The sequence below is a fragment of the Macrotis lagotis genome, chromosome X (assembly GCF_037893015.1).
Source record: "Macrotis lagotis isolate mMagLag1 chromosome X, bilby.v1.9.chrom.fasta, whole genome shotgun sequence".
NCBI lineage: Eukaryota > Metazoa > Chordata > Mammalia > Peramelemorphia > Peramelidae > Macrotis > Macrotis lagotis.
Window position 1 is genome coordinate 703,827,261 of NC_133666.1, and position 10,005 is coordinate 703,837,265.

The following is a 10,005-nucleotide window of genomic DNA, read 5'->3' on the forward strand; positions in this document are numbered from 1 at the left end:
GGGAGGGAGGCAGGGTTGACTGGCGACAAGGCCCAAAGAGGGGAAATCAGTTCCCCACGTCATCCAGCTTGTACCACATGGGGAAACAGACCCAGGTGTGGGAGGGACAGTCACTGGGGGCTCCTGACCTCCCTCCTCACTGGAATGAAGACCTGGAAATGCACTGGGAGAGAACAAGGAAGGATCCTGCCCCAGGATCCTGGGCTGCCTTGAAGTCAACTGTGACTGTGGGCCGGGGAAAGCACAGTTAGTAGGCCAGGCTGCCATGCCATGGCACCCCATTGGATGACTCGAAGCTGGGAGCCAAGGGGCATGGGAGGAGGGTCTGGGACCTAGGAGGTGGAAGATATCTCCTGATATCCATATGGAGATGGACAGTAGAGAGGTGGGGCGGGGGGGCAGGCAGATTGTGGAATCAGCAGCCCAGAGATGGCAGGGCATAGGAGCCAAGAAGGTTGCCCAGAGAAGGGGGCCAGAGGGCCCAGGAAAGAGCTCTGGGGGGCACCTAATGGGAGGATAGAGACAGAGAAAGATTCTGAGATCAGAGAGGGAGGACCAGAACCAGAAGAGAGGGAGAATGTTGGGGGGGGTAGAGGCGTCCCACAAAACCCAGAGAGAGAAGAGTGTCCAGGAGGAGGGAGGGGTCCCCAGTGACCTGGAAGGCTGAGGATGGAGTCAGGTCCTTGGGTTTGGCAGCTTCAGTGAAATGAAGGGATCAGAAGCCACAGGAGGAGAGGAGGGCAGAGAAGGGGAGGGGAGGGGGAGGCAGACCATGGGAATGCCAAGAGGTCTGTGAGAGGGTCTGGGCTGGCAGGCCAGCATCTCCTGTGGGGGGGGGCTGAGGGCTGGGTCCAGGACCCTTCCTTGGAGCCCCTCTTCAACTTCCCCCTCCCCCAGCTCTCCCTACCACTGGGGCTGGCACGTGCTTTCATCCGCCCACAAACCCAGGTTCCCCCCCCAATCGGAGGCAATTTTCCAGTTAAAATGTTGTCAGTGACTGTCATTCTTTGATCTCCCTTTGTTCTCCAAGACACCCACTCACAGGTGGGGGAAGGAGGAGGGAGAAGGTGGGGGGTGGGCTCCCAGAACTCCCTCCAGATGGAGGGGGCCTCCCTGGGCCCCCAGGACCTCTACTCCACCTGGCCTGTCTTGGGACCTCCCCAGGTTAGGAATCAGCTCTAGCCTCCCACTCTGAACTGGCCTGTCTCTGCCCCCCCACCTTGGGTCTTGGTTCTGGGGTTGGGGGGACAACGGAACAGATTTGGGGACACTGGCAGCCCAGTCTCCCTAGCCCACCCAATCTGGAGTTCCCTCCCTGGTAGGAGCCACTATCTGACCAGGACCTGGGGACAGTCCTCCTGGACACATGGGCCCTGACTGGTAAGATCGGCAGGCCACTGGCAAAGTACCCACTGCCTCTGGACAAGTCTGTGGGGCAAGAATTATCCACTGAAGGGGTAGCTAGGTGGTGCAGTGGATAGATCATTGGCCCAGGAGGACCTGACTCCAGCCTCAGACACTTAATAGTTGCCTGGCTGTGTGACCTTGGGCAAATCACTTAATCCCATTGCCTTTTTTTAAGGCATATATAAAAATTAAAAAAAAAAGTTGTTCGTTACTCATATGAGGAAAGTATAGGTCAGAGAAGGCTAATGACTTGTCCAAGGTCACTTGGTGTTAGGGACAGTAGGTATCAGAAGCAGAAAATTAATAGTTCTGCTTCTCAGTCAGACTGCCTGGCTGACATCGTGCCAAGGAGGAAAACATTGAGCCACCTGGTCAGTAGCTAACTGGTCACCGACCGGGTGGCTCAAAGGTGGGAGGAAGAAGAGGAGGTTCTGTACAGAACTGATGTTCTCTGACCCCCCATCCCAATCTGAGGAGAGACTTCCAAGTCCCCAGGTTCTAGGCTCTTCCCTGTGGGGGTCCGGCAACTTTTGCAGAGCCAGAAACTGAGGGCAGGGAAGGGCTGTGCCCACTGGCATCCTAGGCTCCTGCTTGCAGGAAGGTGGACTGAGAGGATACCTCCTGGGGAGAGGTGACCTGGTCCCCCCCACCCACCCCCAGAACGGAAGGGCCCTGGAAAGCCAAGCTCGGCTGCCTCTCCCCAGATCTGAGCCTTCCTTCCCCTTCCCCAGCCCCCTTCCTTCCCCTTCCCCAGCCCCCTTCCTTCCCCTCCCCCAGCCCCCTCCCTTCCTGGCCTGGCTGGCCTGGGTTTTCTCAGGCTATTTGTGGCCCTGGCTCCCAGCTGAGGCCTGGCAGGTCCCCCCCCCCACCCTGGGCCTTGGCCTTATTCAATTAGCCCATTAGGCTGCCTGGCCTTCCTGCCTAGCCCCTGAAACATCCATCTCCCTTAGGGGCTGCCAGCTGCCTGGGGGAGGGGGATGCCCATGCCACCTGGCCCAGCCCTGCCCAAGGCCCCTCTCAGGACTCCCCCAGCCCCCCAGGGTGCCCAGCACCGGGGCTGAACTGCTGCCTGGCAGCCAGGAGGGACTGAGTTCCCTCGGGACCTCTGCAGCCTGGGAGAAAATCCATGGCTGGGAAAAACAGGCCATGGGGAGGGGGTTAGGGAGGGACAGGCAGACCTCCCAGGCCTGGGCTGGGGAGGGCCCAGGGGCTCCCCACTGAGTCCAGGAAGAAGGAAGGGGGAAAGCCCCCAGCAGGGTGCATCCTGGGGATCCCAGCTGGAAGGCCCCCGAGCCTGCCCAGGAAAAGAAACTGAGGCCCATCTAAGTAAAGGCTCGTAGGCCTTCCTGACTCCTGGCCTGGTCCTCAATTCTGGACCTTGGAGTGGGTGGACACATGGGAGAAGGCGGGGAGACGGGGAGAGGGAGAGGGGGGGATTGGTAGAGGAGAGAGAGCAGGAGGAAGGGAGAGGTATGGAGGGGGGAGGAGAGGGGGAAGAGGGAAAGAGAAGAGAGAAAAAGGGAGGGCTACAGGGGAAGGAGAAGGGAGAGGGGAAAGGAAGACAGTGGGGAGAGAGGGGGAGGGGGGAAGGAGAGAAAGAGGGAGGGAGGGGGAGGAAGGGAGGGAGTGGAAAGGGAGGGGAAGAGAGGGAGAAGGAGGAAGGAGAAGGGAGAGGGGAAAGGAGAGAAGGAGAGAGGAGGGAGCGAAGGGGAAGGAAGAGAGGAAGGGAGGAGGGAGAGGAGGAGAGAAGGGGAGGGAGAAAGAGGGGAGGAAGGGGAGGGGGAGGGGAGGGGGAGATAGAGAACAGACTCTGCAAAGAGGCCAAGGAAGATGAGGATGAAGAAAAGGCCACTGGATTTGGCCACTGGGAGATGTTGGGGACTGGGAGGGCACTTTTGGTAGACTGAGGTCAGATCTTTCTGGGGGCCTCAGGGGAAGGAGATCACCTGGGGGCATTTTGAGGTTGGGGGAATGTTTGTAGGCAGGAGGGAGGGAGGAGAGATGGAAGAAAAGTTGAGATGGGATATGGGCCGACCTGAACTGGCCCCCTTTTTGTGAGAGACCTTCTGAGCCCTCATTGTTTCTCAGAGGAAGCTGAGGCTGAGAAGGCAAGGACTGGCCCAAGGTCTCCCAGGAAGGAAGTAGCTGAGCTTGCTTTTCCTCCACAGCTGGGGGAAGGGGGGAGCTGTGGCCCAGAGAGGGCTGGGGGTTACAGGAGCCTTGAATGAGAAAAGAAGCTAGTGGACAAAGTGGTCCCTATGCCAGAGCCCTGACTTGCCATCCCCCCTTTAAACCTTGCAAGCTGGTCTCGCTCCTGAGTCTCAGTTTACTTGTCAGCAGAATGGGAACAGTTAGATCTGTGGTTCCCCACTTTTGTTAGTGCTTCTGGCTCCAATGAGATCACTGAGGCGAGTTAGTCTGGGTTGTGGTGCCAGTCATCACAGCTGGGGAACAGGTGGTGCCCTTGCCCAGGGGAGGGCCCCTTGCCAACCCTGGAGTTATATAAACATTAGCATAGGGGTGGGCCTGGGGCTGATCTGGTGCCATTGCCTGGGGGTGGGTTGGGAAAGGGAAGGAAGGGTCCAGGAGACAGGGACTCGGTTGGGCCCCTCATTTCCTGACCTGCACAGAAGCAAGAGGCCCAGTGGGCAAGGATGGGGGGCACTGCCAGCTGAGGACTCTGGCCTGCTCCTCTCCAGAGGCCGTCCCCCCGGCCCCACCTGGCAGCAGACTTTGCTCCTTCCCCTTGAGCACCTCTGTTCTGCTCTGTGAGTGGGGGAGGGCCTAGCTCTCCTCCCCACTCCTGAGCCTGGGCCCGTGGGCAGAGGGCAAGGGGGAGGGGGAGGGCTCCAACACAGGTATGGCTCCCATCTGCAAAGAGACCAGAGTTTCGGGGCCCCCCCAGAGGCCTAACCCAAGCAGGTGCAGAGTAGGATGGGACCTCTGCGGCCAGGGGGGCTGATCCACACTCAAAAGGGATCTTCACCATTCCCAGCCTTTACTTGCCCACTTCCAGGAATGGGGAGCTCACATCCCTTCAAGTCAATCCTTTCCACTCTGGGAGGGCTTTTGTGATACCCAGACTCCAGGGGCCCCAAACCCCGGCTGTCCTGCCTCCCCTTCTTCTCTGGGGACTGGATCCCACAGTCTCTCCTACGCTGACTCCAGGTCAGACTCCACTGGGCCTCCCGAGATACAAAGTGTCCACACAGAGATACTAAGTAACCAAGGGCTCTGAGACGGTGGGGGCCAGGGCGGCAGCAGGACGGAGGGGTCACAGCCTGGCCAAAGGCATGGAGATGGAAACGGAACATGGAAGTCCGGGATTAACTGGTTTAGCTTGACTATCTTGAGCCTTGGTGGGAGGGGGGAGGAAGGAGGAAGGGGAGGAAGAGGAAAGAGGAAGAGGGGGAGGATAAAGGAAGAGGAGGAAAGAGGAGGAGGAGGAGGAAGAGAGGGAGGAAGGGGAAGGGGAAAGCAGCCTGGGAGTCATCTGAGCTCAGGTCAGGAAGGCCTTTGAGCACCAGCACATAGCAGTGCCTCAGGGGGCCTCCTGATGTTTGCTGGATCTGGCCTAGTCTGGCCCCCTGTCCCCCCCTAAGAAGTTGGCTGTCATCAGTCTGGAAGGGGGCCTTGAGAGGGGAGAGCTCTGGAGACAGAGGTTGACCTGCTGGCTGCTGTGTGTCCTGGGGCCAGCCATTTGGAGTCTCTGGGCCAGCAATGAGGAGAAGCTGGAGGGGGAAGGCAGCACTGAGTGGGCTCAGGGCCCTCCCCTTCCCTGTTCTGAGCCTGAGACTGCCTGGTTCAGAGACCTTGGGTAAGTGCCCAGCTGAGGCTACCCAAGGGCCCCAAGGAGACAGCAGCTCAGCTTTGTCCCAAATTCTCCTGCCTGCAGTCTCGTTAATTAAGTGCCTGCTTAATTCTGCCCATGTTAGAGGCAGGAAAACTGAATCTCTGGAGGCCCATTAATTGTGCCCTGGGCCCCAAGGGCTAGAAGGTGGGGGCTCTGCTGGTTGTTTGGGGGGGCTCAGCTTTGTGGGTATACACATGTGGAGCACCTGGAGGGGAGGCTCCTCCCTGTCCTTCCACCCCAGCCTTGCCAGCAGGCCTGGGCCACTTCCCATAAGCAGCACTTATCATAACAAGCACCAAGGCTGGCCCAGAACAAAGTAGCAGCAGTGTCACTCCATAGTGGGGGGGGGCAGGTGGGAGCCAGAATAGGAGGGAGAGGCTGGGGGGGCATTGCTCTGGCCTCACAGTGACCTCATGCCCCCCCCCCACATTCTGGGGACCCAGGAGAGGCAGGACTCCCAGCAAGTAGGAAGCCCTTCCCTACCCCCATCCTTTCCTTCCAGAGTCAGGCTGAGAGGCCACCAGTCCATCCCCAGTGTCACTGGACCTCACCAAGCTGCCTCCCAGGCCCACAGCGACCAAATGGTCGGCAACCTGGGGAGCCTTGGAACCATCTCTCCATTCCTGGGCCTCAGTTTCCCTGTCACATGGAGAATGGTTCCAGCAGGTCTTCGTGGCTGGGCATCATGGGAGTCTAAGGAAGACGTGGTTCTGCTTGCTAGGATTGGTCCAGCCTAGAGAGGGGGCCACCCAGGGTAGGCCAGGAATTCTAACTCCCAGGATCCTAAGGGCTTGACCATGGGAGGAGCTGCAATGTGGAAACTAGTGAGAGACCTATGCAGGGTGGCAGGAGGACCTCCTCAGCTCTCTCCAAAAGGAAGGAGCTTCTTTGGAGGTGGGGGCCTCCCTGAGGAATGTGACCTCAGCTCCAGATTCCTTTGGAGTCAAAGGGGTTTAGGGCAGCTCCCTCCCCCAGCAGATGCCAGTCCTGGCCTCCCCTCCATTCATGCTCCAGGCTGTCCCCTGGGTCACCCTTCCTCTATAGGACCCAAGCAGCCCAGTCTCAGGCCCAGAGCCAAGGAGCCTTTAGGTCCCTGGGCCCTTCCTCCCTTCTTCTCTCCTGTTTTCTCACCTTCTCTGCCTGTAGGTGGCCATGGCAGGGGAGGTCAGCCAGGTCATAGACTCAGGAGGGTCCCCTCTTCCAGGGTCAGGGGGTGAGGAGGAGCTAGAAAGCATCATGGCCTCATTACCCCATGACACAACATCCCTTCCCAACCTTCACCCTAACAGCTCAACCCCCGAGGCCACTGGCCTTCCAATTGGTGACCTGAGAAGTCAGGACCTTCATTTAACAGGTGAGGAAATTGAGGAACCCCAGAGTGGGTAGATGACCTAAGCCAGGGCAGTATGGGGACCCTATTCTGGATGTAACCAGGGCTGACATGGAGGCATCTCAAATGCACTATGTCCCCACTCCTTTTCAGCTCTATCCCCTCCCAGTCCCTCAAGGAGGCCTCCCCAGCACCCCAAGATGAGTGCAGCCCCCCAGGTCTCTCCCCAGCACTGTAAGATGAATGCAGCTCCCAGATCTCTCTCCAGCACCCCACAATGAGCTCCCCCGACCCGGTCAGCTGGGCCCAAAATGTACAGGCTGCTGTTGCTGCTGCTGGTTTCTCTGGGCCAAAGGCAACAACTTTTTGGCTGTTGCCCCACCCAGCACGCTGGGACTCTCTCAGCCCCTGGGCTCCCACCAGTTTCCTTCCAAGGAGACTCCTAGAGGACAGAGACATTCTTGACTGCTGGGAAGTTGCAGGAGCCTGAGGAGGAATGCGGATGAGAGCAGGCCAGGAAGTGGTGCAGGCCTCTCTCCCACCCCTCCCCCCTTCTCTGGCTCCTGCAGGACCCTCGGACCCCAATTCTGTCCCTTACTCCTGGCTTCTCTGTTGCCTACATCATCCTTGCCTTGGATGAAAGGTTATTTGGAGGAGGACTGTGATAGGGTGTTACAGAAGATAGGGGCCCAGAGGTGTGTATGTGGGGGCCCATGGGTGTGGGGGGCCTGGCTAGTCCAGTCCCTTTGGGGAACTTCTCTTGGGGAACAGGTGTCCTTAGATTTTTTTGGGTCAGTCTTCATCTGGTTTTTAATCATCCTTTGGCCTGTCTACCTTGACCTGTCTCCGAGTGGGAGATGGTCTTTGGTCTGCCCTCTCCTCTCTCTCTCTCTCTCTCTCTCTCTCTCATCTTTGGTTTCATACTCATTTGGGGGATTTTTGAGGCAGATCATGTTTCTTCCCAATCACCAGCTTTTCTTCTTAATCTCTCTGCATTGAGTTGGTTTGTGCAAGTGGGATTGCCTTCCTTATGTTTTTGGTTGTTGTCTCCCTGAGCCAAAGCTGGGAAGGTTCTGAATCTCCTCTAATCTTCAGAAGCTGGGGTTTTGGGGCTTCAAGACCCGCTCCTGGGAGGTGGCCCTCCTGGACTTTTTTACAGAAAGATTACTTTGATCCCTCTCCCCCAGCAGGATCCCCACCCTACCTTTAGCAGTCCAACTGCCAACGGAAGCTGGGGTATGATCCCAGCTCCTGGGGTGTGGCAGGACCAAGGTCAAAGGCCGTCACCAGCTGCAGCTGATGGCAGCCTCAAAAAGCCAACTCAGGCTGCTGCAAAGATGGTGGCAGCCAGAGCCCTTGCCACCCCTTCTGGAGGCAGCATCCCCTTCAGGACTCAAGGCATTGGAGTGAGGCTTGGGGAAGTTCAATGGCTCGTGAATTTGCTCTTCTCAGAGCAGATTCTATATTACTTTATGATTTTTAGAGTAGAAGCCTCTACTTGTGCAGTAGAGTATAGAGATGTTCCACTGAAGAGAGGAGAGACTTGAGGCTCCAAGAGCCCCAGACCACTTCAGGCTCAAGGAGGCCTCAGAGGCTGCTGTCCTTGTCAGTAGGTCTGGCTCCTCCCCTGGTTGGCTCAGAGGAAGCCCCCTGGCAAATCCGTTCTTACCAGCCTTTGTTAGATGTATTCAGGACTGTGCTGACTCCTTAACAACTGGTTTCCACAAAGATCTCCCTAGAAGCTGGGCATAGACCCACTTCTCACACCCTAGACCAAGATAAGGTTGAAATGGGTATGGAATTTAAACATAAAAAGTGATACCGTAAGCCAGTTAGGAGAACCAGGAATAGTTTACCTGTCAGAGCCTTTCAAAGGGGAGGAGTTTATGTCCAAAGAAGAGAGAGAAAAACATTAGGAAATACAAAATGGATACTTTTAATTACATTAAATTAAAAAGGTTTTGTACTAATAAAATCAATGCAACCAAGATTAAAAGAAATGCAATAAACTGGGAAACAATTTTTACAGCTAGTGTTCCTGATAAAGTCCTCATTTCTAAAATATAGAGACCTGAGTCAAATTTATAAAAATTCAAGTCATTCCCAATGAATAAATGATCAAATAAATAGGCAGTTCTCAGATGAAGCAACAAAAGATATCTAGTCATATGAAAAAATGCTCTAAATCATTATTAATAGAGAAATGCCAATGAAAACAACTCTGAGGGACCACCTCACCCAAAATGACTAAAGAGGAAGGTTGGAGGGGATGTGGGAAAACTGCGATTGTGGTTTGGTGAATCTGACCAGGGCTGACATGGAGGCATCTCAAACCCTCTATGTCCTCACTCCTTTCCAGCTCTACCCCTTCTGGTCCCTCAAGGAGGCCTCCCCCCCAGGTCTCTCCCCAGCACCTCACAATGAGTTCCCCACTGTGGTTGGTGAAGTTGTGAACGGCTCTGACCCTTCTCTAAATGATGCAGCAATACCACTTCCAGATCTGTATCCCAAAGAAATCACAAGAAACATAAAAAACCCCACATGTACAAAAAATGTTCCCATCAGCTCTTTTGTAGTAGTAAAGAGTTGGAAATTGAGGGGATGCCCATCAACTGGGGAATGTCTGAACAAGCTGTGGTATATGAATGTGGTGGAGGGCTATTGTTCTGTAAGAAATAATGGGCAGTCGGCTTCAGAAAAGCCTGGACAGACCGGCCCGAACTGACACAGTGAGCAGAACCAGGGGAACATTGTCCACATGAGCCACCGTTGGAGTCTGCTGCAACTGCTCTTCTCCCGAGGACAATCATCAAAGACAATTTGAAAGGCCATGGGATGGTCAATGCCATCCCATCCAGAGAAGGATCTATGCAATCTGAATGGAGACCAAAGCTCACCAGCTTTCATTTTTCAAATTTGTTTTCTGTTTTTTCCCTTTTTCTTCTGATTCTTCTTTCACAATTGATTAATATGGAAATATGTTTAATATAATGATACAGGCCTAGCCTCATTTCAATTCTCTTTCAGGGGAGGGGAGGGAAGAGAAGGAGGGAGGGAGAAAGACCTGGAACTCATAAACCTTACAAAAGAATGATTGTTGGAAACTCTTGCATGTCGTTGGAAACATAAAGATATTAAAAAACCAATCTCCCTGGCTGGCTGCTCAGGCTTTTCTCCTGGAGTCTTGCCATCTAGTGTTTTCTCATTTTGGAGCCTCGGCTGTGCCCGCTTAACCGGCTCCAGGACATCCTGCATTGGGTGCTCCATCCCTGGCCAGGGATCTGCCATGAAGCCACACCCACCAGGTGTCCATGGGGCTTCTGCTGGGAAACCTCCGAAGAGGAGGGGAACCCTTCTCAAGGCAACTCCCTCCCCTTTGGGGAACCCTAGATCATCTTTCTGGGTCCAAGATGAG

The 10,005-nt window shown here is 55.5% G+C and overlaps 1 protein-coding gene across 1 annotated transcript in view; it reads left to right on the top strand.

Moving 5' to 3' along the window:
• Positions 1 to 10,005, top strand: part of LOC141497082 (uncharacterized) — an 857,774-nt gene that overhangs the window by 643,381 nt on the left and 204,388 nt on the right. The gene's annotated exons all lie outside the window — the stretch shown is intronic.